Genomic DNA, 21,854 nt, shown 5'->3' with positions numbered 1-21,854 from the left:
TGCCACCTGTGGCACGTGTGCCATAGATTCGCCATCACAGGTATAGGGCTTTCAAAGAAACCCACCAACACTTTGCATTGTACTTGAAAGCCTAATGGTAACTAGTATATTTTGTGTAATATAAGCTTACCATGGTGCAACCATACAATTGTAACTACTCAAGTCAGCTGTAGCTTCCAAGGAGCCTACAGAACACATTGCTGTAATCCAAATGAGATATCAGAGGTGAGTAATACATGAATGACTATGAGAAAAACTTCCTGGTGCAGGAAAGGGTGCAGTTGGTACTCAAGATAAAGGCCTTTGGTAAGGCCTTTCTAGTCAAAGCTGGCCCCTGTTCCTTAAGCAAGGGCCACGAGTCTAGGAAGACCCATAAATCAGCATCAATTCCAACTGGAGAAATGCTACCCAATCCTGAGTCCTTCCATTTTGGTGAGTAGAGATTTGTAGAAGCATGGGCAGTTTGTTTCTGGTTCTTCAAAGAGATATGCTCTGTTCTATAAGGTTTGTTGTCTTCGTCTTGGAGAAGACCTTATGTGGTAGAGTAGAGATGACACTAGATTTAATTTTTGCTCTTCAAAGAATGCTGAATTTCTTGGAGTCAGTATGGCATGACCTTGGCTGTAGTCTGTAGAAGTTTGTTACTCAATCCTTTAGGAATGATGTCATATTGTTTGCATTTGGTTAGAAAAAACTATTCGGTTATGCGAGCTGCAGTTAAAAGCATATGCATTTAAAAAAAAACTGTTCCTCAGAAAAGGTGATAGTGGATTCTATCTACTTTTTTATCGAATAAAACTGTTTCGAGTTTTATATTCCAGAACTAAGAATTTAAATTTTTCTCAGAAAATAGGGGAAGCAATTATCATGAAACAAAGGTGATGTAAAGTAAAGCTAAAACGGTATTCCCCACTTTGTTACAGAACCTTCATTCTTGAAGAGTTCCTGCCAGCAGATGAGAATGAGGGCATATTTTCTGGTATGCCTATCACAAATTGGGCAAAACCAATATTTTTTTGCCAGGTTTCCCACTGGAGCTCAAAACCATATTGAAGAGTATTATAAATATGTAAATGCAGGTCTTGTTTTTCAAGAGGTATAAAACCCAATGTAGAGCAAGATTTATCCCTACTTATAATGGCACGTGAGAAAAACCTTGCAAGACAGGCTGCTGCTTATGGAAAGGTCAGATAAGAGGCAGCATAGTCTGCAACTGCATAACGGACATAGCAAGAGGCTCAGCCTGATAGATAAAACAGACAGAACACACAACCAGATAAATTAATTCTATTTTACTGTAAAGCTACTTTTGAAAGTCTGAAAGTAAAATTCTCTTACCATTCCCTTCTCAGTCCGAGAACTTAGGGAAGAACCCTTCTGAGACATTTGCCCCACCCACTTTATAGTTAGATTTTTCTTACCTGTTTCTTACCTGGCCCTTCCTCACATCCTGGACATAAACTGTTTCAACTCCTACCCTCAAAACGACGCTATAGAGCCCTGCACACCAGAACAACTAGACACAAGAACAGTTTTTTCCCAAAGGCCATCACTCTCTAAACAAATTCCCTCAACACTGTCAGACTATTTACTGAATCTGCACTATTATTAATCTTTTCATCATTCCCATCACCATCTCCTTCCACTTATGACTGTATGACTGTAACCTTGTTGCTTGTATCCTTACTGATATTGATTATCAGTATTGTATTGATTGGTTCCTGATTGCTTATTTGTACCCTATGACTATCATTAAGTGTTGTACCTTATGATTCTTGATGAACGTATCTTTTCTTTTATGTACACTGAGAGCATATGCACCAAGGCAAATTCCTTGTGTGTCCAATCACACTTGGCCAATAAAAAATTATATTTTATTCTATTCTATTATTCCACAGGCAGCATCTCTTCCCCTTGTCTCCCAAGGTCAGTCCTACTTACCATTACACTACTCCTCATTTAGTTTTCCTAATCACCTACAGTACCTTATCTTAACTAAATACAATTTCCTTTTATGAGCCCACATAACAATTACTGTGTTATGACATTCATTAAAAAAATCCTCAGATTCAAAGGAGAGACTTTGAAGAAGCAAAATCGACTATTTTGAATCTGGGTTTTGGAAAATACTCTTGAGAATAACATTGACAATTAAGAACACAAATTGATGGGTCATCAAACAAATCAATCGACCGTTCTCATTCGAGGCCTAAATGATGAGGCTCAAATTATCCTAGTTTGAGCATATTATGTCCAAAGACCTAGGTCTCTGGAAAAGGCTCTAATGCTGAGAAAGGTGGAAGGAAAGAGAAGAAGAAGATATCCAGCAATGCACCATTGGATGACTTGAAAGACCAGATTAGGGACAAATCATAAAGGGAAAAAAAATCTATCTAAGAGTCAAAAATGACTTGATCGTTCACAATCATCAATGAATCAATGGAAAGAGAGTACCAGGTGTTATCCATAATTGCTATCCAATTTCAAATTCATAGAAAACTGTCACCTAGAAATGCCATGTAAATATGGAAGGCAAAATCAGAACACCTTCTCATCAGCAATCAACATCCAAATAAGCAGGGGGTGACACCGATTAACACCAAACAAACTATCAAGTAGCAAATAATATCTTAATCAAAGAACTACTAACTGAGACAAACAATCAAAAAGTAAACAACAGTCTAATCAAGGAAATACATAGCAATGTCCCCACTGTCAGGCAAACTACTCATATAAACAGAGAGCAGAGCCCATTTTCCTGCAGTACTGAAGACATTAGCTAGTCTGTTTCATCTGCAAGAAAACAACCAAGCTCAGAAAGCACCAAGGATTCTACATTATAATTTGGGTTTATCCAATGAAGTTGAATTTGGGAGATGCTTCTTTACAATGTGTAATTCCAAAATGTAATGATGACTTCCAACTTAGATAATTTTGCAACATCATGAACAAGCTTTTGAATTCTTCAGAACTATCCACAAACTATTCATGAGATTGGGAATAAATTTAAACTGGAGGAAAGGAAGGGAAGAAGAAAATACCGACGTAACGTTAAAGCTACAAAGTATGCTCTTAAGTAGACAGAATTCTAGTGGAGTTTTACAGTTAATTAAACCAACTTTTGTTATAGTTATAGATTCCTTTCCCCATTTAAAAGAGAGCTTATAAACTCTTGCAGTTGCTCAGATCTGTTATACACGATATAATTATAACATATCTGTTATACATGATATAATTATAACATACTCATTTTCCCAATTGTTCTGTATATATTTCCACCCACCCCACCACTTAGCCTAACTATTCCCACATAGTCGTTTAATGCACCTTCTTATGATGGTAGAGTAAACTCTTCAGCCTTACTATACAATCACCTTACTATATATTTAAAATTTTGCAGAGATTCATATTGAATAACTTACATCTATAACCTCATATATTTCTCACATTTCTCTGCCTTCTTTTGTATCAATGGAACACTAATACATTACTGAAATGCAGTAACTTCTGACCAAGTTAAAACCAAAACGAAAGAAACGTCTCCATAGAGACAAACCTTGGAAATATTTTGTGTTTGGTTCCAGACCGAAGCAATAAAACAAAGTCACATGATTTTTTTTGTTCCCCAGGGCATATAAAAGTTAGGTATGTTTGCATTATATTGTGGTCTAATAAGTGTGCCATAGCATTATATCAAAATAAATGTATATATATTAATTAAAAGTACATTATTGCTAAAATCTAATCATTATCTGATTAATACAATGAAAAAAATGAAATATTGTGAGATTATCAAAATATGATAGAAAGACATGAAGATAGCAAAGGCTATTGAAAAAATGGTGCCACAAACTTTCAATATGGACCACCACCACCCCGGCAATATCTGAGAAGCATAATAAAATTAAGCACAATAAAACAAAGTATGATTGTAATATTTTTATTGGTAATATAAAGAGTTAGATGGGAGTACCAGATCATCTTATTTATCTCTTGAGAAATCTATATACGGGTCAAGAAGCAACAGTGAGAACTGGACAAGGAACCACTGAATGGTTCAAAATTGGGAAAGGAGTCCGGCAAAGCTGTATACTATCGCCCTGCCTATTTAACTTTTATGCAGAGCACCTCATGAGAAAGGCGGAGCTAGATGAATCAAAAGTTGGAATTAAGATTGCCAGGAGAAATAGCAACAACCTCAGATATGCAGATGATACTACTCTAATGGCAGAAAGCAAAGAGGAACTGAAGAGCCTCTTGATGTGGGTGACGAAGGAGAGTGCAAAAGTTGGCTTAAAACTCAATATTAAGAAAACTAAGATCATGGCAGCCAGCCCTCTCAATTCCTGCAAATAGATGGGGAAGAAATGGAGGTAGTGACAGATTTTATTTTCCTGGCCTCCAAGATCACTGCAGATGGGGACTGCAGCCAAGAAAGTAAAAGACGCTTGCTCCTGGGGAGGAAAGCTATGGCAAATCTAGACAGCATTCTAAAAAGCAGAGACATCACCCTGCCAACAAAAGTGCGTATAGTCAAGGCTATTGTTTTCTCAGTTGCAATGTATGGCTGTGAAAGTTGGACCATAAGAAAGGCTAAGTGCCAAAGAATTGAGGCCTTTGAACCATGGTGCTGAAGAAGCCTTCTATGAGTCCCTTGGACTGCAAGACGATCAAACTGGTCAGTCCTAGAGGAGATCAATCCTGACTGCTCTTTAGAAGGCCAGATCCTGAAGAGGAAACTGAAATATTTTGGCCACCTAATGAGAAGGAACAACTCACTGGAGAAGAGCCTAATGCTGAGAAAGAATTGAGGGCAAAAGAAGAAGGGGATGACAGAGAAGGAGGTGGCTGGATGGAATCATTGAAGCAGTAGGCATGAGCTTAAATGGACTCCAGAGGATGATAGAAGACAGGAAGGCCTGGAGGAACGTTGTCCATGGGGTCGCGATGGGTCAGACACGACTTTGCAACTAACAACATCAAAAACAAATCTCAATCCAGAAAAGAATACTGTAGTATATTGTATCATAAGCCATAAGGACTGAAGCTGATAAAATCAAATAATACCATTTTATAAACAAGGGATAGGTGGCAGAAGCCTTGATGGTCAGAAAATTAGGAGCTCTATGGCTGTTGATTCAAAGACAGAAGAAAGGAGACCATAATTTAAACTTCAGGACTAACACAGAACAATGCCATCATTCTAACGCACTCCTGGACAAAAAAACTCTTCCTATTTATGGTTCCCTAATTCTCTACATAAAACTATTTATCTAATTTTGTTATTGCCTGGGAATGAGAAGCAATAAGAAAATGAATCAGAGAAAATAGCTTAAAAGGCTCTTTATGGACAGAGGAGGGAAAATATAGACTGACACACTTAATGGCCAAAAACAATTGTTCTGCAGCCCAAATGACTCATAGTCATCATAAAGCATAAATCAAAGATAGAAGGGGCACCGCGATGCTCCCATATAACACCGCTCCTGCGCAGCCTGCACTGGTTACCGGTGGTCTTCCGGGTGCAATTCAAGGTCCTGGTTATCACCTTTAAAGCACTCCATGACACAGGACTGGTGTTGTGACCCAGGTTCCTGGACCCGGACTCCTGGACTCGGATGATTCAGAAAGTGAGGGAGAAGACCTGGCCAGCCCTGCTTCTCTTGAGCCCTTTCCCTCCCTGGCACCCACTCAAAGGGAGGGGAGGCTCGGGCCCAGCCTGATTCCATGGAGCCTCCTTCTGATTTGGCAACGCCCCAAGAACAGTTTTGGAGCGATGCAAGGTCACGTAGACGTAATCGCCGTGCGCAGCAGCGGAAGAGTTGGGACAAAGCCAAGTCATAATTGTCATGCAGTGACATCTGCAGAGACTATAAATAGGAGGCGGGACTTCCTGGTTTTTTGTCTTGGACAAAGTAATGAGTTGGCGCGAGCTAATGAATTGGCGCGAGCTAACTATTTCAATGGAGGGAAGAATATATTCGTGAGTAATTCTGGCCTTATCTATAATTTCCTCGTTATCTCCAGAAACTTGGCAGGCCCGTGGGTAGACGTGGCCAGGACATGTATCTATGTAAATAAAAGGAAAAAAAAGGAAGGCCTCTGACGGACTCTTTGCTGGGAGTATTGGGGGAAGGGAAACAGAACAACTGGGTTACCTTCGGGACCGCCTACTGCCGCCTATAGCCTCCCATCGACCTGTGCGCTCCCATAGGGAGGGCCTCCTCAGGGTGCCGTCAGTCAAACAATGTCGACTGGTGGCCCCTAGGGGGAGGGCCTTTTCTGTGGGGGCTCCAGCCCTATGGAATGAGTTGCCTCCGGGGCTTCGTCAACTCCCCGACCTCCGGTCTTTTAAACGCGAGCTCAAGACTTTTCTATTCCACTGTGCGGCGCTAGCACAGAATGGAACTGGTCTCATAATTGGTGGTAAAACCCTTTTGGTGTTAAAAGTTAATTGGATTTCTTTTCAGCACAGTCCCAGCTAGTTAGAAATCCATAGTGTAAGTTTGCACGGGTCTTTAAATGTACCGCAAAGAATTCCAGTTCTTCAGAAAACCTTATGATTCAAAAGATTTTTCCTCTTTTCTCTATTAGTTACCTCTTTTCAAGAGAAACCGGTCAAGCCAGCTTTATAGTTCCTTTTACCATAAGATTGACAAATAGGGAGAATTTACTTTTCTGGAGAAGTGGTGTTTATTTCATAATTCTTATGGTATACATATTTTGAATTGGTATACTATGATTGCATATCCAATTGCAATTTTTATAACAGAATTTTTGTTGAAATATTCAAATGCGATCCAAAACACCTAATTTAAATAAATAGTTTTAGTTTGGTTAGTTTAAAAAAAAAGCTTTTATCATCACACCCTAAAAATTCTACTATGGTACTGAATTATTAAGATAGCATAATGTTCAAGAATGGATGAAATAATTTGAAAAACAAATATGCCATATTACTCATTTAGCATAAATAAATACCATCTGATCTCTGTACAGATCAATTTCAATACAGTATTTCCAAATATGTATAAGAGTTTACAGTTTTTTTTAAAAAATTAGTTTTCTGAAGAATATAGTTGATCAGTCCAGCAATGGATAGGTAAAAGGGCAACAGAACAAACACCTTTATAGATTATCACTATGGAAGAATAATCTAAATTTATTATAAATTATAATTGTTTTGAAAGCAAAAATATATAATTTCAATATATTATTTTGTGTTCCTTTTTACAATCCATTCAAAATTAATATAATAATAATGAATACATATATTCTTTGATTCATCTCCCTTAATTTGTAACCACATAATCAACTAAAGCTAATTATTGATTAAAACCTAAGAGTACTAATCATAACTTCTGCCTATCTATTTATTTGACTCTCAAATAAACCTGCTTGCCAAGTTCAAGATACTGTACACAAACATTTTAGTTACATTACAAATTGCTTTTTAGTACATGCAAACTATTTGTGTCTCTATATTAAACGAAGTGGAATAAACATATGAACGTTTCATGCATTTCAACCAAAATAAGAATAAAATGCACAGTATATATAATATGGTCAGTACTTAATTATTTTAATTGGAAATGAAATTTCAATACACTGACATAAAAAAATGAAGAGACGTAAATGTGAATGCAAACAGGAACTTGATTTTTTTAATATAAATCATTTATCTAACTCCAAAAGGAAGATATGTCTTTTAAAAAAAGATGAAATTATTCAATAGTACCAAATATCTAAAAAGCTTATATCTTGATTTCTTAATCAACTATTCATTCTTCAGAAGTGTATTTATCTCCTTCTATTCCACTGTTTTGCAAAGCTTCCAAACATAGTTGCAAAATTTCAATCACCTATTTTAAATCCATGCAGAAATCAAAATAAACCACCCCAAATTTCACAAACAAATCTTGGTTAGCATCAAATGAAGCAATTGTGAAACGCAAAATGGATTCCCCACCTCCCAGTTCTGTATTTCTCTTAGGAAGAGGAAGGAAATAGCAATAATGCAATAAGACAACCTTGAAGGTTGATTAAAACACTGGAACATGATAATAAAGTTTTCAGATGATAGCCCTGTACTGGGTCTTATTACAGGAGAAGACGAATTAGCATACAGAGAAGTCCAGAAGTTATCCACATGGGTGCTCAGAAAACAACTTGCATCTAAATACCAGCAAGACAAAGGAGAAGGTGTTAGACTTCCAGAAGCTGTGAGGAACCTGCCCTACTCTACACCAAGGGGGGCTGTTTGGAGAGGGTTTCCTCTTTCAAATTTCTGGGAGTCCACCTTAGCCAGGATCTCACCTGGAAAAATAACATGATCCAGGTGGTCATGAAGGCTCAACAGAGACTCCATTTCCTTAGGATCTTATGGAAAAATCAGGTGGAACAATGACTGATGGCTTCCTTTTACTGGTCTACAATAGAAAGAGTCCTTACATATTGCGTTACAGTATGGTATGCTGGCTTGACAGCTGCGGACAGAAAGGCATTACAGAGGGTGATGAGCACAGCACAAAAAATTATGGGCTGTCCCTGACACCACTGGACAAAATCGCCAGGACCCACTGCCTCAACAGAGTGAGGAAAATCCTCACGGATGATTCACACCAGGGGTGAAATGCTATCGGCTCGCTCTGGTTTGGATGAACCGGTAGTGATAAAAACTACCGGTTTGGGAGAACCGGTTGTGGAAAAAAAGCTACCGGTTTCTCGGAACCGGTATTTCCGTACAGTTTAGCTTTGCTAGAAAGCAGGAAATCCTGCTTTCTAGCAAAGCTAAATCACGTGGCACAGCTGATCCCCCCCTCTCACTGTTCTACTTACCTTCCCAAGCCTCCTTCTGCTGTGTACTGCGCATGCGCGTGCACACACAGCGTGCATTTGGCGTGCAGCATGCATGCGCGGCCAGCAAACCGGTAGCAAACCAGTTCAGATTTCACCACTGATTCACACCCTGGTCAGCACTTCTTTACTCTCTTATCAGGCAGGAGATATAGAAGCACAGCTAGCTGAACGAACAGGCTAAAAATAGCTTTTATCCATGGGCTTTCAGACTTCTGAATGCAATATAACACCACAATTAGGTTCAATATGATAGACTATCCCCTCCTATATTTCTCACTCTCTGTTCACTTGTTCACCCTGCCCACACAGACCAGCTGATTTCCGTACCTCACCTGCTCTACTCACTGCGGCTGCCTGAGAAGGTGTGCTAGAAGCCGCGTGCATGAAATCACTGTGTGTTTGAAGCCATGTGCAAGTGCGGAAGGCACGTGCACAGAGAGCACATGAGCTCACATTTTCAGGTTGTTTTTTTTTTTTACATTTATATCCCGCCCTTCTCCGAAGACTCAGGGCGGCTTACAGTGTGTAAGGCAATAGTCTCATTCTATTTGTATATTTACAAAGTCAACTTATTGCCCCCCCCAACAATCTGGGTCCTCATTTTACCTACCTTATAAAGCAGGGGTGTCCAAACTTGGTCCCTTTAAGACTTGTGGACTTCAACTCCCAGAGTTCCTCAGCCAGCTTTGCTGGCTGAGGGACTTGGGAGTTGAAGTCCACAAGTCTTAAAGGGACCAAGTTTGGACACCCCTGTTATAAAGGATGGAAGGCTGAGTCAACCTTGGACCTGGTGCGACTAGAACCTGCAGTAATTGCAGGCAGCTGTGTTTTAATAACAGGCTTCTAACAGCCTGAGCCACACATAGGCCTGCACTAGGCGAACCGCTTGTTAAATTATGTGAAGCCCACCTATGACATGACCACATTTTGGGTGTTCGGCAACTGCATTTGTGGTCAATATGAGCCCCTCGCAATTATGTGACTATGATTTACAACAGCTCTGACAGAAACCAGAGTTTACTTCTGGCAAAGTAGTAAAACTTGATCCATAGTGAACAATGGGTTTGCTTAACAACTGCCATGTTTGCTTAATGACCACTGCATTTGCCAGGCTCAATTATGGTTGTAAATCAAAGACTACCTAGAATTTGATAACATACGTTATATTTATTGGGTTATCAATGCAACCAATTGCCTGATAACCCAATAAAGAAGATCTCTTTAAACTAAAGATAAGAATACAGACAGTGCATGGGATTGTGTTTTTTAATGAATTAAGCAGCAATTATTATTTACATTTGTTTTTCATTCTCTTAATGTACAATGACATTATCCCAGAAACTGAGATTGGCAAAAACCTGATATTATAAATGTTAAATTTAATTTTTATTAAGTCATGCATTTTCATTATACGTTTTTAGTAGCTTAGAATATTATTTTATCTGATTATTTTCCATTTATCATAAGATGCTCTTGCTAACAAGAAAGCCAGACAGGTCTGACATGGGCCCAGAGTTCTTTTGAATATTATATTTTGCACTTCAGACTAGCTATAAATTCAAATTTTGGATGTCAATGTTTGGAGGCATCTGGTTGGCCTTTGTTTTAAGGAGAGGATGCTGTAAATTTTGTCTAACCTGTAGTTTTTATATGGTATTTTAATTCTATCTTCACACAGTTAATGAACCCTTGTGTGTTTTACTGTTTGTATATAACTAAATTAGGAAGATCCATCTGATGGAATAAAATATATAACACAATGTATACCTAGGACCGTGAACCATTATGCAAAATATATATATCAGGGTGGATTCTACTTATCTTTACTACCGGTTCACAATGGGGCAGTGCGTGAGCGCGCATGCACAGAAGCTTCCTGATGACATCCGGGTCGGTGAGGGGAGCCTCCCACCAGTTTTACTACTGGTTCTTGTGAACCGGGTCAATCCACCACTGATATATATATATATATGTAGGTCTTGGCGTATTCGGGTCTTTTCCTATGTAAGGTTGAGAGTATCTTGGCGATGTTTTGACGAGGTCTCACTAGTCATCTTCAGGCTGGTGCTTACGGCTTCATGCTTGCACTCACACAAGCATGAATAGAATAGAATAGAATAGAATAGAATAGAATAGAATAGAATAGAATAGAATAGAATAGAATAGAATAGAATAACAGAGTTGGAAGGGACCTTGGACCTTTTAGCAGGAAACCCTATACCACTTCAGACAAATGGTTACCCAACATCTTCTTAAAAACTTCCAGTGTTGGAGCATTCACAACTTCTGGGGGCAAGTTGTTCCAGTGATTGTTCTAACTGTCAGGAAATTTCTCCTTAGTTCTAAGTTACTTCTCTCTTTTGTTAGTTTCTACCCATTGCTTCTTATTCTACGCTCAGGTGCTTTGGAGAATAGTTTGACTCCCTCTTCTTTGTGGCAGCCCCTGAGATCTATTCATCTAATTTTAACATATGCAAGGCAATTGAGGTTACCAATGATAATTATGGATATATCATATCTCCAGTCAGAGGATAGCAGACACACCAATACCACTTTTGGAACATAGAGGTGTCAACCTCAGCATTCTAGTGGCATTAGACTAGAAAATGTAGCAATGGTTTTGAAATAGATAAAATTCAGGGTTGATACAATACAAAGGCAGGCTGTATTTCGTGTCATCATCATTTCTAACAGACTCATTGTAGAGAAAAGAACTTATTTCTTGGTGAAGAATCAACCAAAAAACAACAAAGCTTCATATACGTTTCAGATAAGAGGTATTTTTAATTTAAAAACAATACATTGAACAATAACACAGAAGTCACAAAAACTGGAAAATACAATAATTGCATAAAACTGAACATGTAAGTAGCCAGTATTTGTTATTAATAATACAAAACCACTACTGAGTATCTTTAGAATTGGTACTTATTAAGGAAATCTTAATCTTGTAAATTGTGCAAAGCTTAGCTGCAAAGAAAGAAATGTTTTACAATCCGATTTCAGCTTTTCCTTTATAAATTATTGACTCAACAAATCATATTTTCATGCCAAAATACCTTATATTGTGGAAAAAGTACAATTTATTTCAGAATATAGAGCACTCGTAAATTAATAGAGGGCAGACTTCACAATGTCCTTTCTCCTTATGTCCAAGTCTAATATATCCCTTGTCTAATACTTAAAAGGCAGATGTAGCTTCTTGAATTGCACTGACATACAGCTCCCATTTCTATTCAGTACAGACTTTTCCTAATAATCTCAACAAGGCATTTGACAATCCACAATAACGGTCAAAACGCAAAGGCATATGCCCTGCTTCACCTATCCCATCTCAGCTTCATCTGCATAGTTCCTTAAATGTGCTTCACTTAAACAATGCCTAGATTGCATTTTTCCTCCAGAGAAAGCTCTAACAATGGGAAAAGTGAAAGGAAAGAGAAGCGGATGACCAGCAATAAGGTGAATGGACTCAGTTACAGAGGTGACGGGTACACGGTTGAAATAGCTGAAGATTAGGTTGGGAACAGATCATCATGGAGTAAATTTATCTTTGTGGTCACTAAGAATTGGCATGTAATTATCATCAAACTGCAGGCTAGAATTGCACCACTGATATTATTCAATCAAAACAGCCAAAAGAATCTAAGTTAGGTATCAAGAAACAACAATAGTTTACTTATATAATGTATTTTTATAGGAAACTTCCTATTTATGCTGTGATAATAATTATTTCTTACCAGTATTAGAGATTAATATAAACCTAGACTCAGATGTCTGACTTTTAGATTGATTTACCTTCCTTCATTTAAGTAGACATGTTCTCTTATGCTCAAAATATTAAAAGTTTCCAAAGCAGAACTTAGCACTGATAAACATACTGGATCTATTTCCCTTTTCTCCATTTCTGGTCATTTTTACACTCTGTTCGTATATCAATTTTCTTTTCTTTGAGGGCCTTTTTAAGAATCAGATCTTTTTTAGCAGAACAATGCAATAACAGTTCTAGCCCTCATACTTAGGAAAAGTCATACCAACAACGATAAATATTACATTCATCTGAGAAAAAAATGACAGTCACATTAAAAAAAATATTCAGCTCCTAATCCCATGTTTGCTTCATATAGGACAATCAGCATCAAACATGATTAGATGTTGGATTAAATGCATTGAAAGCATTAGGTTAAAGATAAGAAGACTCAGGTTCAAGTGCTCTTCAGCCATGAAACTGTATTGAATGACTACGGACCAGTCACTCTCTCAGGCTAGTCTATCTGTCTCAGAGAAAATTTGGAAGAAATATTCTTACACACAATATTAAGTCACCAGCGGAGAGACAAAACATCAGTCTAACAAATCAGTTCAATAAAATCTTGGCACTAAAGAGATAAAACATTTACATCATTGCAAGAGAAACTTGTCTTTATTCATTCCAGAAAGCTAAAAGACTACTTTCAGTATCAGTGAAGTTGCCATCTGAAGTATAAACACTTTCACTGGTTTTGCCCAAATGGCCTTTTTCTGAACAATGCAAGCATGAGAAAGCCGATCACACATTCCCACAAGATCCTGTACCCCTTATCAAAGACTCCTGCCACCTTTTTCTCCCAGCAAAACTTTTATGTCTTTAACAGTTGTAAATGTGTTGAGGCTGCCATGTGCAGACTGAGACTGTTCCTGAAATAGAGAGGAAGTAATGGGGGGAAGCTTTACTAGTTGCATGTTGGTCTTTGGCACCCCTCTAGAAGAATCTGTGGCAAATGGAAAAAGTTGCAACTTTTCATTAATTGGATGCATCATTTAGGGAAGGCCTAAAAACCATGTGCTCCAGAAAGTTTCTGTGAAGAAGGAATAGTGTCTCGTCTTTTACGAAGGAATGAGGAAGTAGAAAGTTCTGTTGATGTCATGCACACACCACACACACACACACACACACACACACACACACACACAGAGCAATGTGACAAAATACAGATTTCCATACAGCAAATGTTATGGCCTCTCTAGAAGTCAAGCTCAGATCATCTACAACTAAAACAAGGTTGCCGGATCTATAACCATCCCCGCTTTTAAGACTTAATCCTACTGAAATCCTATCCCACCCCAAAATCCATTGCTAAAGCGACCTCTATTATAATCCATAAAGACAGAGAATTGCTTTGGATCTCTTTGCATGTGACCCTATGGACTAGTATAAACTGGGCTGAAGAGCGCATCAGGTCTCTCCATCCCAAAACCCAGCCCAGTTTGTCAAGCCTAAAGACCGACCGCGGCTGTCAGGGAAGCTGGGGCCGCCAAAAATCCGGGGATCGTAAAAAAAAAAAAAAAAGGGGGGGGGAAGAGCCGCCTGGCTTGCCATAAACCCACGGGACGAAGCCACCGTCGCGCTTGGAGGGGGAAAAAAAGTTTCTTTCCCTACTTTGCAACGTTTCCGCATGGCACTGAAAGCGCACCCTCGCGGGTTTTTCCCGCTAGCCCCGAGCATAAGAAGCCGGGTCGTGGGGATGGACACACACCCGGGACTCACCTTACACTCGGGAATGGTATTCCCGAGAACTTTCACCCAGGAAAGGAAGGAGGACCTCGGATCGGAGACCAAGCGCGGTGGGAGAAGGGCAGGCGACCGTGGCGGAGAAGTCCTGGGTCAAAAGAGCGCCATATCACGGCGCAAAGGCTGTGCGGGATCGGTGGTGGCGGCAGAAGGAAGCAAAAAGAAATATAAAAAGAAAGAAACCCCGCGACCCGTCGCCTGTCCGGGTCCCGCGAGGACTTCTTCGGCCGCCTTGCCGCCCACGCAGATACAAACAACCGGGCGCGGGCACGCTCCCTGGGAGCGCGACCCCGAGCGCCTCGCACCTCCCTCCCTCCTGCCCGCCCACTTCTGAGCTCCTTCCCCTGCCGCACTTTCGCCTCCCTCTCACTTCCTAGCTGGAAATTCCCACTGACGTTGAAAGATGAGCGGCGAAAGAAAAGACGCCCCCGGGGAGGGTTGGAAGCAAAGAAAGGGTGGTGGCCGGGGCTGGGCAACCCGCCGGGGGCCCTCGCGAGTTTATTACACGGAAGCTAAGCTGGCACGCCCTGGCTCCAAAGCGTTTTCCTGCTTTACAAGGGGAAGTAATGCCGGCCGCCAGAGATGACTCTTTCGTTGCGAGGATAGGGAAGATAAATAAGGAAAGAAATGGGATTCTTTTACCCGAAGAAGAGAATCTATCTATCTATCTATCTATCTATCTATCTATCTATCTATCTATCTATCTATCTATCTATCTATCTATCTATCATCACCTTGTTTCTATTTTGAAGTTGCTTGCTATCAAAAGTAACTTTGATCTTGCTTTTGCTAATTAGATAGGTTTATTGCTATAGAAATGGCTTGTGCATACTGTTGCGTAAAATTAAAAAATTGCTTGGTTTTAATGTTGTTATCTTCTACTGTGCTAAAGAGAGTCAGAGTTTTAACAGATTAACCGAGTTGGAAGGAACCTTGTAGGCAGTGGTGAAATCCAATTTTTTTTACTACCGGTTCTGTGGGGGTGGCTTGGTGGGCGTGGCAGGGAAAGGATACTGCAAAATCCCCATTCCCTCCCCACTCCTGGGGGAAGGATAGTGCAAAATCAACATTCCCACCCCACTCTGGGACCAGCCAGAGGTGGTATTTGCCGGTTCTCCGAACTCCTTAAAATTTCCGCTACCGGTTCTCCAGAACCTGTCAGAACCTGATGGATTTCACCCCTGCTTGTAGGTCATCTAGTCCAACATTCCCCCCTCAAGCAGGAGACCCCACACCATTTTTGGCAGATGGCAATCCAGACTCTTCCTGAAAGCTTTATTTATTTATTTATTTATTTATGACAGGAACGGTAGGCACGTTTGTGTGCTTATGCACGCCCCTTATGGTCCTCTTAGGAATGGGGTGAGGTCAATAGTAGAAAGTTTTTGGTTAAAGCTTTTAGGATTATGGGAAGAGACCACAGAGTCAGGTAAACTATTCCAAGCATTGATGATTCTGTTACAGAAGTCATATTTTCTGCAATCTAGATTAAAGCGGTTGACATTAAGTTTAAATCTATTAGTTGCTCTAATATTATTGCAATTAAAGCTGAAGTAGTCTTTAACAGGAAGGACATTACAATAGATGATTCTATGAGTTAAACTGAGGTCTTGTCGAAGACGATGGAGTTCCAAGCTTTCTAAGCCTAGGATTTCAAGTCTGGTGGGATAAGGTATTTTATTGTTTTCAGAGGAATGGAGAACTCTTCTTGTAAAATATTTCTGGACACGTTCGATTGTATTGATGTCAGAGATGTGGTGAGGGTTCCAAACAGGCGAGCTGTATTCTAGAATTGGTCTAGCAAATGTTTTATATGCTCTGGTTAGTAGTGTGGTGTTTTTGGAAAAGAAGCTACGCAAGATTAGGTTTACAACTCTTAGAGCTTTTTTTGCTATGTAGTTGCAGTGGGCTTTGGCACTTAGATCATTTGTCATGAAAACTCCAAGGTGTTTAACGGGATGGGGGTCGTCAGTAAGGTAATGTCCATCTAGTATGTACTTAGTGTTTGGGTTCTTTTTCCTATATGTAAGACTGAGCATTTGCTGGTTGAAATTTGAGCTGCCAATTTTAGACCAAGCGTTAGATGATCAAGGTTGTTTTGAATGATAGAAGTATTGTCTGTGGTGTTAAATAGTTTGACATCGTCAGCAAAGAGAACACAATTACTTGAGATATGGTCACAAAGATCATTAATGTATAGTATAAAGAGTGTTGGTCCAAGGACGCTGCCTTGAGGAACGCCACTCTTGACAGGAACAGGATTTGATAAAGCATTGCCAATTTTGACCACTTGTTGTCTGTTAGACAGAAAAGCAGATATCCATTTGTGAAGGGGTCCTGAGATGCCATAGGATGTTAGTTTTAGGAGAAGTTTATCGTGTACTACTGAGTCGAAAGCTTTGCAGAAGTCTATGTAGATTGCATCTATTGGTTTGCCTTGATCAAGATTTGTAGTCCATATGTTTTTACAGTGGAGAAGTTGTAAGTTACATGATAATTTTTTCCTGAAACCAAATTGTTTATTGGAGAGTAGGTTGTTAGTTTCTAAGTGTGAGGTGATGGATTGGTTGATGATTGATTCCATGACTTTGCAGGTGACGCAGCAAAGAGAGATCGGTCTGTAATTTTCGACTAAGCTGGGCTCTCCTTTTTTGAAGATAGGGATGACTGTGGCTAGTGACCAAAGTTTGGGAAGGGAACTGGTAGTGAAGGCTTTATCAAAGATAATACTAAGGGGTTCAGCTATATTAATGGAAAGTTTTTTTAAGAAATATGCACATAGTCCATCGGATCCAATAGATAGCGATGGTTTTAAGTTATGAAGAGCTTTTCCAACGTTATCTTCAGTGAAATCTATATGAGTTAAGTCATCAGAATCATTGCTGGTACGTTTGTGGAATGTCGGATATGTGTTATCGGAGTTAACAAAAACTGAGCCAAAGAAAATGTTGAAGAGGTTTGCTTTAACTGTTTCGTCATTGCATTCTTTGTTGTTAGAATCTTTTAGTGGTGGAATGGATCTTGAGTCTTTAAGTTTATTGTTAACAAAATTATAAAAGGCACGATTGGAATTTGTGTGTAGGAGGTTCTCTTCTTGCTTGGTGTGGTAATTTGTGCATTCAGTTTTTATTTGGTTGCATATATTTCTGTAGCGGTTTTTGAAATTTGCAACATAGCCTTTTTTGTTTCTTTTCCAGAGGGATTTTTTTTTTGATTGAAACTTTTTTATTGATATGGGTAGTTTGTTTTTCCTGATCATGGTGGTCATTTGTGGTACATATAGTTTAATGATTCTATTGATTTCAAGTAGAAAGACTCTATAGTGGTCTTTAGCAGTTATGCAGGTTGCAAACAGATTTTGCCAGTCCAGAAATGAAAGATAGTTGTTTATAAGGTCATTATTGGCTTTTTTGAAGTTGTAGTTGGGAATACTGTTGTTATGACGATTTAAGTATGGACGTATATTGAGACGAAAATCAATCATGCAGTGGTCACTGTTGGAAAAAGGTTCTTTAATTTGTAGTCCGTAAATTGAGTTTGAATTGTTGCAGAAGATGAGATCAAGGCAGTTGTTGAGTCTTGTATTGTTAGTTACAAGTTGTTCAAGACATAGGTTTGTAACAGCGTTGTATAGTGTAGTATGGATTGGGTCAGTTGAACATTCATTAGTTATCCAGTTAATGAGAGGTAGATTTAGGTCACCCAGGAAGATGAGAGGATATGGGCAGGAGGTAGCCCATGTTAGCATATTTGCATGGGTAATGTCATAGTCAGGGGCTCTGTAGCATAGTAAGAATCGAAGAGTAGTGTCAAGGGATAGGTCGCATACAATAGTTTCAGGAAGAGAAAGTTTATGTGCTACTTGGATATTTTTTAGATTCAGTGACTTTTTGTAAAAGATAGCCACTCCACCACCTCTTCGGTTTTTACGATCTGATCGATAGACTTGATATTCTTTGTTTGATATAATGGAGTCAGGAAGGGATGAGTTCAGCCATGTTTCACACACAAAAATGATATCAAATGTGCCACTGTTTAACAAGAGGATAAATTCAGGTAATTTGTTGACAATGCTTCTTGCATTTATCAATTTGCATTTGAGATCTGAAGTGATTGGTGTTGAAGAGGTAAGGGGCGTGCATACCTAGTTTTGGATGTTAGTAGGTTGGGGGTTGTGTACAATGGATGGTTGTATAGATGGTTGAATGGTAGCTTCCAGTGGTGAAACTCGCACAACTTCCAAAGGCAACTTCTGTTCCATTGCTCTCACTGTCAGAAAAGTTCTCCTTATTTCCAGGTTGAATCTCTCCTTGTTCAGTTTCCATCCATTATTCCTTGTCTGGCTTTCAGGTGCTTTGGAAAATAGCTTGACTCCCTCCTCTCTGTGACAGCCCTCAAATATTGGGACCCTGCTATCATGTCACCCCTGGGCCTTCTCTTCACTAGACTAGCCATGCCCAGTTCCTGTAACAGTTCTTCATTATGTTTTAGCTTCCAGGCCCCTAATAATCTTTGTTGCTCTTCTCTGCACTCTTTCTAGAGTCTCAACATATTTTTTTTGATGTGGTGGTGGTGCCTTTCTCTTTCCTTTTCCCTCCTTACGCCATATTTTCTCCTCCCCTTTCTTCCTAGTTTCCCTTACCTTTTTAAAATTTCTATTTGTATTTTATATATCAATAAACCAATAAAAAATTTGAAATAAATAAATGCATTTTAATATTTTTTTTGACATCAGACATCTCCAACGGGCCTTTCTGACCTGTTCTAAATTCCAGCCATAAGAGATGGAGTTCGATGCTTTAAGAAAGCATCTCTCAAAGGTGATTTTTGTTTTTTCCTTCTAAAGGCCACTGGACTGTTTTTCCCCCCTTGGGGAGGAAGAAGAAAACGTTTCACTTCTCATCCAAGAATCTTCATCAGTTCTGAGGGTGGGGTTTTTTTCTCCTTCATCCTCAAGGAAAAGGAAGTCCAGCTGCTTTTTTAAGAAAACAAAACAAAACATTGGGACAACTATGATTTGAATGATTGAGAATCTCCATAGACATTTAGGAAAGCTGGCTACCTGCTATCCGAAGAAGACCTTCAGAGCTTTCCATGGATCATCAGTGGTTTATAGACCAAGTGTAGTCATTCTCTCTTCTTTCTTTCTACAATTTATCAACTGTCTCAATCTTCAGGTTTACAGAGCTAGAAAATAAGGTTACATTACTTTCAGTTACAAAATTGTAATACTTAATATCAATTAATAGAAGAAACGGGCCAGATATACCCACAAACAGACATATATAGATTCCTGTGACTCAGTGCTTGGTCCCCGAAGACCAGTTGCTTTTTATCAGCCTGTGATGGAATGTCAGGAGGATATAAACTCAATGTAGAACATATAAGTCCTGGGAAAGTAGAAAGGGTGAGAAAGAGACTCAAAGCAGCTGTGCCTTCATTATGCTAAGTATAAATTGAAATAAAGTTTTTGATAGGCTTTTAAGATTCTATTAGATACCTGCCTGAGTTAAGTTAGAGTTACTTAACTGAGTTAAGTTAATAGATTTAACTTACCTCCAGAATGTTAACAAAGTTGATGTAATGACAGATAGATACATAGATAGATAGATGATAGTTAGCTAGCTAGCTAGCTAGCTAGATAGATAGATAGATAGATAGATAGATAGATAGATAGATAGATAGGTGGGTGGATGGGTGGGTGGATGGATAACTTACCTCCAGAATGTTAACCAAGTTGATGTAATGACAGATAGATACATAGATGATAGATAGATAGATAGACAGACAGATAGATACATAGATAGATAGATGATAGCTAGCTAGCTAGATAGATAGATAGATAGATAGATAGATAGATGATAGATAGATAGATAGATAGATAGATAGATAGATAGATAGATAGATAGGTGGGTGGATGGGTGGGTGGATGGATAACTTACCTCCAGAATGTTAACCAAGTTGATGTAATGACAGATAGATACATAGATGATAGATAGATAGATAGACAGACAGATAGATAGATAGATATGGAGATAACAAATACAAGGCCTTGGAGTAAATAAATAAATGTATAAATAAAATGGGGAATGTGTGTACTCTAGCTGTGGAGGAACTTATACTTCAGAATGGTCTAATGGTTAAGCATCAGGCTAGAAATCAGGAGACTGTGAATTCTAGTTCCACCTTGGGCATGAACACCAACTGGGTGAATCTGGGCCAGTCACTCTTTCTCAGTGCAACTCACCTCAAAGGATTATTGTTGTGAGGAAAATAGGAGGAAGATAGCAATAGCACTTAGCAATAGCACTTAGACTTATATACCATTTTACAGTGCTTTTACAGCCATCTCTAAGCGGTTTACAGAGTCAGCATATTGTCCCCAACAATCTGGGTCCTCATTTTACCCACCTCGGAAGGATGGAAGTTTGAGTCAACCTTGAGACTGGTGAGACCCGAACTGCCAAACTGCTGGCAGCCGGTGAACAGCAGAAGTAGCCTGCAATACTTCATTCTAACTACTCCGCCACCATGGTAGGTGGGTATTGTATTCATTATCTTCAGTTAGTTATAAAAATAAAAAAAGCGGATCAATCAAAGACACATACACACCACATATATCAATAGCACTTAGACTTATATACCACTTCATAGTGCTTTTACTATCAACTCTAAGCAGTTTACAGAGCTAGCATATTGCACCCAACAATCTGGGTCCTCATTTTACCCACCTCGGAAGGATGGAAGACTGAGGCAACCTTGAGCCCGGATTCGATCTGCTGAACTGCAGCTAGCAGTCAGCTGAAGTAGCCTGCAGTACTGCACTCTAACCACTGCGCCACGTCGGCTCTTATACCTCTTTATTTATTTATTTTATTTATTTATTTTATTTGTCACAACAATATATATAAGTGTCATACAAAAAAAATTATATAGTATATAAACATATATATGAGTAAATATTAGGAGGTATAAGCATATTTATATATAGGAAGAAGAAAAGAAAAACAATAGGACAGGAATGGTAGGCACGTTTGTGCGCTTATGCATGCCCCTTATGGTCCTCTTAGGAATGGGGTGAGGTCAATAGTAGAAAGTTTTTGGTTAAAGTTATTAGGATTATGGGAAGAGACCACAGAGTCAGGTAAAGTGTTCCAAGCACTTATGATTCTGTTACAGAAGTCATATTTTCTGCAATCTAGATTAAAGCGGTTAACATTAAGTTTAAATCTATTGGTTGCTCTTGTATTATTGCAATTAAAGCTGAAGTAGTCTTTAACAGGAAGGACATTACAGTAGATGATTCTATGAGTTAAATTTAGGTCATGTCGAAGGCGACGGAGTTCCAAGTTTTCTAAGCCTAGGATTTCAAGTCTGGTGGGATAAGGTATTTTGTTATTTTCAGAGGAATGGAGAACTCTTCTTGTAAAATATTTCTGGACAC

General features: G+C 39.0%; 1 protein-coding gene across 2 annotated transcripts in view; it reads right to left on the bottom strand.

The window, feature by feature from the left end:
* NFKB1 (nuclear factor kappa B subunit 1) overlaps window positions 1-14,723 on the bottom strand; it is an 82,111-nt gene extending 67,388 nt beyond the window's left edge. The window contains exon 1 of one of the 2 annotated variants that reach the window (XR_009156241.1): window positions 14,387-14,723. The gene's annotated coding sequence lies outside the window, so the exon portion shown is untranslated. The remainder of the gene's footprint in view (window positions 1-14,386) is intronic. The other variant, XM_058192333.1, reaches the window with a different exon arrangement.
* Window positions 14,724-21,854: the final 7,131 nt, after the last annotated feature.

This window comes from Ahaetulla prasina, chromosome 8, assembly GCF_028640845.1.
Source record: "Ahaetulla prasina isolate Xishuangbanna chromosome 8, ASM2864084v1, whole genome shotgun sequence".
Lineage (NCBI taxonomy): Eukaryota > Metazoa > Chordata > Lepidosauria > Squamata > Colubridae > Ahaetulla > Ahaetulla prasina.
The sequence above is the reverse complement of the archived record's forward strand: the minus strand, read 5'-3'. Positions and strand labels throughout refer to the sequence as shown.